Here is a 9064-nt window from a genome sequence, read left to right as displayed (position 1 = left end):
AAATACCTAAAGTTCTATGGCATTAAGAAAATCTCTGTCCAGGGGCCAGAGCTGGAGCTTTGTGTTTTAAGCCAATGCCTGGGACACCAGCATCCCGTGTGAGCACCAGTCTGAGTTCTGACTGTTCCACTTCAATACAACTCCATGCTAATGCTCCTGGGAAGGCAGTAGAAAATGGCTCAAGTATTTAGGATGCTGCCACCCATGTGAAAGATCTTGATAAAGCTCCTGGTTCCTGGCTCCTGGCCCCTGGCCCAGCCTTAGATGCTTCAGTCATTTGTGGAGTGAATCAGTGGAAGAAAGATATCTTTCTCTCTCTGTCTCTTCCACTCTCTCTGTAAGTCCATCTTTCAAATAATTAAATAAATAGATCTTAAAAGACTTTAAAGTATTTTAAAAAAAGAAAATTTCTGTCCAATCATAAGTTGACAATCAAACTAACCAAGCACAGACTTCAGTCACTAAACAAAAGTAACAAAAATGACCCTGGCAAAACATCAAATACAGCAAACCCTGGGTGGGGGAAATCTGATTTTGAAATTTGCTGTATTATATAATTTTAAACTTCTACTTTCAAAATAATTTAGGAGACATTGAAAGAAACAGAAAAAAGTATTTGCTATAAACTGCCCTTAATGTAGATCATATGTTATATTTACTAAGCAAAGATTTTTTCCAAAAGCTATTATAAATATAATAACCAGAGGGAACTATGCCAAAAACTACAAAATACATTATATCACTGAAGAGATAGAAATTTTAAAATGAGGAATTTCTGAAATTTAAGACATAATGTAAATGAAAAATTCCCTAAAGGGGATCAACAGCATATTTGAACTCTTTTAAATAAAAATCAACAAAGTTGGAAATAGAGCAATTGATGTTATCCAGTATGACAAACATAAAGAAAAAAGTGAAGCAATCAATAAATCAACAGCTATTTTGATTATAACCGCCCTGTAGTATGTCTTGAAATCTGGTATTGTGATGTCTCTGGCTCTGTTTTTGTTGTATAAGATTGCTTTAGCTAGTCAAGATCTCCTGTGCCTCCATATGAATTTCAGCATCATTTTTTCCAGATCTGAGAACAATGTCTTTGGTATTTTGATTGGTATCACATTGAATCTGTAAATTGCTTTTGGAAGAATGGACATTTTGATATGAGCATGGAATGTTTTTCTATTTTTTTGTATCTTCTATTTCTTTCTTTAAAGTTTTTAATTCTCATCATAGAGATCTTTGGCATCCTTGGTTAAGTTTATTCCAAGGTATTTTTTTATGGCTATTGTGAATGGGATTGATCTTAGAAGTTCTTTCTTGGCCATGGCATTATCTTTGTATGCAAAGGCTGTTGATTTTTGTGTATTGAATTTATATCCTGCTACTTCACCAATACTTTACCAGTAATTGATATAATTAAAAGGAGAGAATGATCCAACATAGGAAGTGGGGCACACAGCAGACTCATAGAATGACAAAAGCCCTGAACAATACTCTGGCCTCAGAATCACCTCTTAAGGCATTCAGATCTGGCTAAAAGCCCATGAAAGCATTTCAGACATGGAAAGCCAAGACACTGTGGCAAAAAATTACCTAAATGAAAGATCCTGCGAGTGAGATCTCAGTGGAAAGAAGGGGCCATCAAAGAGGAAGGTGTCTTTCTCTGAAGGGAGGAGAGAGCTTCCACTTTGATTATAGCCTTGTCTAGATAATGTTGGAGTTTGTGGACTCAGGGGACTTTGTGGCCTTGGTGGCTCATGGCAGGAGCCTCGTGTGGTCACTGACTTCATAAATAAGAGTGTCAATTGTTAGATCAACATCGGGAGTTACTGTGCACTTGCTCCCATGTAGGACCTCTGTCCTTAGTGTGTTGTACTATGAGAATTGATGCTGGAACTGGTCTTCAAACAGTGCTTTATACTTTGTGTGTCTGTGTGGGTGCAAACTGTTGAAATCTTTGCTTAGTGTAGAGTTGATCTTCTGTGTATAAAGATAATTAAAATTGAAATTTAATGATGAATGGGATGGAAGAGGGAGCAGGAGATGGGATGGTTTGCAGGTGGGAGGGTGGGTATGGGGGAAGAACTGCTGTAGTCCAAAATTTGTACTTATGAAATTTATATTGATTAAATAAAAGCTTTATATAAAAAAAAAATCAACAGCAGTTTCTGGGACACCATCAAGAAATCCCAAAAGGAGAGGATAAAAAGATGCTGAAAGGATATCTAAGGAAAAAAAGTATTGAAAACTTCAAAATTTGATGAAAAATGTACAGATCCAAAAAGTTTAATGATCCACAAGTAGAATGAACTCAAAGACACTCCATACCTAGATGTATCAGAATACAACTATCAACAGCCAAAGACAAAGAACCTTTAAATTCAGATAGAGGAGAAACTTATTACATACAAGGATTTCCAATAAAATCAACAGATGACTGAGAGAAATAAATAATTGAGAAATAATACTAGGACACTTCAATGTCCAGCTTTCAATAACAAAGAAAACAATCAGGAAAAAAAAATTAACAAGGAAACAGAAGACTTAGATTAGTACATTAGCTTAGTATGCTATATCCCAAGGAAAAAAAAAGTCAGTGTTACAAGAGTTTATGCCAAAGAATTGGCTCAAAGCATAGGTATTTCAGATAATGTCACATAAAACAAAACACAAAAAATAACATAAAATGTTTGTTACAATATCTAGTTTTCCAGGTGCATCTCAAGAATTCTTTCATTCTGTTCAATAGAATCAAAGGTTCAATATGAAGTTTTGAGGAAAAATTCTGCTTTTTTTCTGTTAAAAATTTTAATTTTTATTTTCTTGAATCACTTTTCATTGTTTTTATTCTCATCACACATCCTCTGCTAAACTATACTCTTGTAAGTATTTTGGAAATATGCCCTGCTTGGAGACCCTTGTGTGACACAGGGGTTGTTAAGCCACTGCTTGCGATGCTTGCATCACATATAGGAGTGCCAGTTTGAGTAGTGACTGCTCTACTTCCAATCCAGCTCCCCGGTAATGTGCCTGGGAAAGCAGTGGAGGATATTCCAAGTACTTAGGCCCTTGCCACCCATATGGGAGACCAGGATGGTGTTCCTGGCTCCTGACTTCAGCCTAGCCCATTCTGGACCAATGTGGCCATCAGGAGAGTGAACTAGTAGATGGAAGGTCTCTCTCTCTCTCTCTCTCTCTCTCTCTCTCTTTCTCTCTCTCTCTCTCCCCTTTCTCTCTTTCTTTCTCAATCTATCTGGCAAATAAATAACTAATCTTTTTAAAACCCACAGAAATATTTGCTACTCATTTCATATTTTATTTTATGATTTATTTATTTATTTGAAAAGCAGAGTTACAGAGAGAGAAAGGGAGAGACAGAGAGAGACTTGAGATCTTCCATGTGCTGGTTCAATTCCCCAAATGGTTGCAACAACCGGGGCTGGGTGGATCCAGAGCCAGGAGCCAGGAGTTTCTTCCAAGTCTCCATCTGGGTGCAAGGGCCCAAGCACTTGGACCATCTTCTTTTGCTTTCCCAGGCCGTTAGCAGGGAGCTGGATCAGGAGGGAGTGGAGCAGCCAGGACATGAACCAGAACCTATATGGGATGCTGGCGCCACAGTGGCTTTACCCACTATGCCACAGTGCTGGCCCCTGCTTATTTCTGCATATTGACAAACACTGAGCATGGTCCCTTGTCTTAATACATACCAATTAGACATTGGTAGAAATGAATGAATGAATAAAATACGAATTAATGCCATCATTGTAGCCTGTTAAATGAATAGATTATAGGAAGGCAGAACAATGTGGTTCATAATCATATGACAAAACCTGAAGTACAGTTTAAGGTAGTTTTTTTTTTTTTTTTTTGGATTGTGCTCCTTATACACATAATAAACTGTATCCTGTACAAGAATTTAATCTGCTTATAAATTTTAAAATGATGCTGTTATCATTGCTATTATCAGTGATCATGTTATGCTTTCTAAACTATTGCAAAATATACTACTATGCTGGGACTTAACAAATCTGTATTTCATTGCCAAGTGGAAGAGTGTAAAGTTTAAGTAGATTTACAAAGAAGCAAATCTACATTAACTTGAATGATAACATTTGAGGTGCTTTAAATGAGCATTTAATTAAAACTTAGTCAAGTGATAATATGGTAATTAAATATCCATTGTTTGCATTAGACTGCTTATTGAATTTAATAAGCACATCAAAAATAGAAATCTAGTTTCCATGAGCTTCCCGCATGGAGTAACAAGCTGTATTAAGAAATGAACAATTGATTTTAAAAAGCAACATCAGAGTTGTGACCCAGGCTAATTCAATTCATTTTATTCTATTCATAGGGCAAATATCATCCTCTTTATTTGAGTTATAAAATGAACTTACTCCATCTCAGTTATTTGCAGCTTTCTTACAAATATTTTGGTTAAATATAGATCTCAGAATACCTGAAAACCAAAAACCTACTGTGCAACTGTGTCCCCAAGGCTGCAAAGATAGGGCACTTATTGAGATAAATGGTACATCTATCAAATTTGATGGCTGAGCCCTTGTTTCCATTTGTCTCCTTTATCCTCAGCACCATTAACTACTTCCTCAACATGTGTCAATTCAGGGCTCAGAGTCATTATTTTTCCCTTCTCTCTCAGCCATATTTGTGTGCATCACCTTTATTGACATTAATGTTGCAAAGAATTAAGAAATAAGTGATTAACATTGAAATGTGAATCCTCTCACACTAAATGATAAAATGGTCTTGGTAGCATTTCAGACATCAAGGAATAGGAATAATCAGAGTTGGGCTATGATGGACTCACTGTTACCCTTCATATCACACTAATCTCGTCACTATTTATTCCTCCACTGCTGTGTGAGGTGTTTCTATCATACTAAATTTCATTTGAAATCTTCTGTGCCTAGCTCCCTGAAACCTATGCACCCTATTCTGTGGTAACTCAAACAATGTATTCTCTCAATTTAACAAAGCCACAATCAAGTATTCAAATCCTATAAACCTGTGATTTGAAGTTATCACTTGAAATATCTTGGTGTAAGGGAGGAAAATAGAGAATGGAATGATGATTTTTATGGAAAGTGTCCCAATTTGTAGGCATTGCAATTGTATATTTTCTTGGACAATAGTTTTATTAAAATATATTCTTCTGAGACAAATATTTCATTCCAAACTATCTGCCAAGAAGTTCTAAAATAACAAATAAGAAAAAATGGTACCAGGAGCCATTTAAAAGTCAATATGAATAGTAAAACCACCAGTAGGCCATGTTAAGCACTTTTGTTCCAAGAAAGAATAGAAGGTTACTGAGAATATCACATTTCTCTTTAGCCGATTAAATGAGCTTGAGTTTGAATTTGGTAATTAGCACTTGTTCTGTAAAGTGAACTGCACTTCTTATCTGTCTCAGGAAGCAAAAGGAAAGAGAGTCATATTATCCCAAGCACTGACCAGAAATATCTTGACTGAATATTTATTACTTTTTATTCAAGAACAAAATTGTCCTATATATACCAGGAGTAACTTCAGAGTAATCTGTCAGCAAACAAGTCAATTGTTTGTTATGAGTGTTATGAGCCATAAATCCATGAATCAGGTTTTTTTGTTCTCTAAAATGGAGACACTTTTTTTGGTCCAGCTTCCTGCATGGAAGAAATACCCTGTCGCTTTGTGTATTCTTCATTTTTCTCCTCATCTATTAAATCCACACTGACATGCCTTCACAGTTTGTAAAATTCTTCATCTACAGAAATTTGTTCCTATCACTGAAGAAAAGTATTTTCTTCTTATCATACAATTTATAAATAGTATCTTGCTCCCAAAAACCTTACAGTTTTTTGGAGGGAGGGGTTAGGGGAGTCCACCTTTTATGTTTTGTCAAAAATGTTTCCTAATCCACACTGGTCATGCTTATCTATAAGACTAAGTAGAATCTTATCTTTCAAGTTGTACTTGGACTTGAAGGCATATTTCCAATCTATTAAATTGTGGGTCTGTTGCATAATGCCTCATTATTAGCCGCTGTTTCTGCTTGAGTCCAATACCTAAATACTTTGTTTCAGCCAATATTTCTTCTGAAGTCTTCCTGTAATTCACAACCTTAGCAAGAATTCCAGACTTAAATCCATACATTCATATAGAACTGTCAAGTTAAATGGTCCATTGCTATCATCAACATTTTGTTTAGAACCTGGCAATCCTGCATGTTCTATTTTTTACTTTATTCACCTTCTATGTTGATGACTCAGAAGGTACTGAAACATTTTTCTATTACAGACGTAGAAATAGCTCATTTTGAACAATATTATTTTTATTAAGAATATCATATGGAAAGATACCTTGATAAGAGGTAAATATTCCATCTCTCATTGTGATTTTTTAATATAAAAAGAAGTACACATTGATCTCTGCTCCTATTCCTATTTTCTGGCACACAGCTCCTAAAACTCTTAGAATCTCTGAAGTGATGTTTCATTTGTTATGCCAATGGGAAGACTAAAGTCAGGCAGATCCTGGGTAGTCTCAGTCAGAAGCAAAAGGAACAACCTGGACTTGCAATCATTATCTGAAGATGGTGGCAGTATTGTGGGACTGAGTCTTTAACCTATGGAGTCTGTGCTGACTATGGTTTTGGTCAAAACTGAATCGTAGGACACCCATCTGGGGTCAGAAAATTGGTTGGTAAGTTACACCAAGCCCACATACAGCTGGTGTGGGAAATGAAGTTTTTGCTGTCAAGAATATGGTAAGAAAATTTTTTCATATATATAACTAATCATACTTTCATTAAATACCTTTAGCATTCATTGATAATTCATGCTTGGAACCATTACTACAGAAACCATACTCTACAAGGACAAGAACTACAGGGTTTGGAAAGGAAAAACTAACTGAAACTTTGAGCTTACCTTGTAGGACAATAGAGAACCTTGCTGAAACCCCATACATTTGAAAAACAATGTGGGGCTGCAGCTGTGGCACAGCAGGTAAAGCTGCCACCTGCAGTGCTGGCATCCCAGGTGGGCGCCCGGTTCAGGTCCTGGCCCGCCACTCCACTTCCGATCCAGCTCTCTGTTATGGCCTGGGAAAGCAGTGGAAGATGGCCCAAGTCATTGGGCCCCTGCACCCATGTGGGAGACACAGAAGAAGCTCCTGGCTCCTGGCTTAGAATCAGCACAGCTCTGGCCGTTGCAGCCAATTAGGGAGTGAACCAGTGGATGGAAGACTTCTCTGTCTCTCTCTCTCTTTCTCTGCCTCTCCTCTCTTTGTGTAATTCTGACTTTCAAGTAAATAAGTAAATTATTTTAAAAAAAGAAAAACAATGAAACTATCTAATACTAGTCAAAACCAAAGGACAGAAAACTACACACATGTGCTACTTGCCACTGGGTGAAGTACCGATGGTATGGGTTGAAGTTACCCTGACGATCATACTAAGGCTGCCATTTTTTGAGCCTGCAATGTATGTGCCTGCACAGAAAAACCAAGTACTTCCCTTTCTTAGCAGATCAATCAACTCTTATGCTCCTTCTCTTCCCTTCACTCCTGTACCAATAAATGCATATTGACTTTTACAAGTTTTTTTTTCCTTAAGTTTTATTTATTTAGTTGACAGATTGAGCTACAGAAAAAAGACGGAGAGACAGACAGAGATTTTCTATCTCCTGGTTCATTCCCTAAATGGCCGTTAACAGCAAGGGCTGGATCATGCTGAAGCCAGGATCCTGAAGTTTCATAATAATATCCCACGTGAGTGGCAGGAAACCAAGGACCTGAGCCATATTCTGCTGCATTCTCAGGTGCACCAGCAGTGAACCAGATTGGAAATGCCCTTATGGGATGGCTATGCTGCTGGTGGCAGCTTAGCCCACTGCACCACAGTGCTGGCCCCAACTTTTTAAAGTTATAAGAGCACCAGGACTACAATTGATTCTCAAATAGTTCAGAAGAAGAAAAAATATGTATATGCATGCATATATATATACAGATCTTCATACAAACAAGTAAAATGCTAACATTTGCAGTTCAAGGTGAAAAACAAACAGTATCTCTCTGTAGCATTTTGCAATATTCTTTTTTTTTTTTTTAATTTTTGACAGGCAGAGTGGACAGTGAGAGAGAGAGAGAGAGAGAGAGAGAAAGGTCTTCCTTTGCCGTTGGTTCACCCTCCAATGGCCGCCGCTGCAGCCGGCGCACCGTGCTGATCCGATGGCAGGAGCCAGGAGCCAGGTGCTTTTCCTGGTCTCCCATGGGGTGCAGGGCCCAAGCACCTGGGCCATCCTCCACTGCACTCCCTGGCCATAGCAGAGAGCTGGCCTGGAAGAGGGGCAACCGGGACAGAATCTGGCGCCCTGACCGGGACTAGAACCCGGTGTGCCGGCGCCGCAAGGTGGAGGATTAGCCTATTGAGCCACGGCGCCGGCTGCATTTTGCAATATTCTATAATCCTAAAACTAATTTCCAAAAAGAAAGTTTCAAAATTTAAATGTAATAACAGACAAATGTTGGTTGTTAGATGCATTTTAATTTTATAATTGCATTTCAATGTAAACATAAAGTCACTGAAATAAAGTCGCATAAATATTTAAGTGAAGTTTACTTTTATTAACTTATTAATAAAACAAAATATTAACTTCAATTTTTAAAATTTTAAATATTAATTTTTAAATATTAATTAAGTATGGTGAAATTTTCTTCAAACTCTGAGATAGGAATGATAGTGAATATTTCATACCTACTAACTGTATATAAACAGCAAATAATTTTATAAACTGATGATAAGGGAGAAATGCTTGCCCTTCTTTCCCTATTTTTCTTCCTTCTTTTCTGAGTCACTAAATATTTACTGAGCATCTGCCAAATATTCAATAATGTGGTAGATGCAGTATGGAAATGAGATATGGGATGCAAAAGAGGGACGTAAGCAATGGAAGAAGAATAGAAAACTAGAAAGCTGAGGTATTAAATATATTTATATTTATGTTTGGTGGATTGAAATAGCCCCTGGAACATCTATTCAATCACCCTACTCACATTAGAT

At 37.1% G+C, this 9064-nt stretch overlaps 1 pseudogene; it reads right to left on the bottom strand.

Moving 5' to 3' along the window:
- Window positions 1-5594: 5594 nt before the first annotated feature.
- LOC100347184 (general transcription factor IIE subunit 2 pseudogene) lies at window positions 5595-6236 on the bottom strand (annotated as a pseudogene).
- Between the last annotated feature and the right edge of the window lie 2828 nt (window positions 6237-9064).

This window comes from Oryctolagus cuniculus, chromosome X (assembly GCF_051225735.1).
Source record: "Oryctolagus cuniculus isolate XC-2025 breed Fujian yellow rabbit chromosome X, ASM5122573v1, whole genome shotgun sequence".
Taxonomy (NCBI): Eukaryota; Metazoa; Chordata; class Mammalia; order Lagomorpha; family Leporidae; genus Oryctolagus; species Oryctolagus cuniculus.
This window is presented reverse-complemented; position numbering and strand designations above follow the sequence as displayed.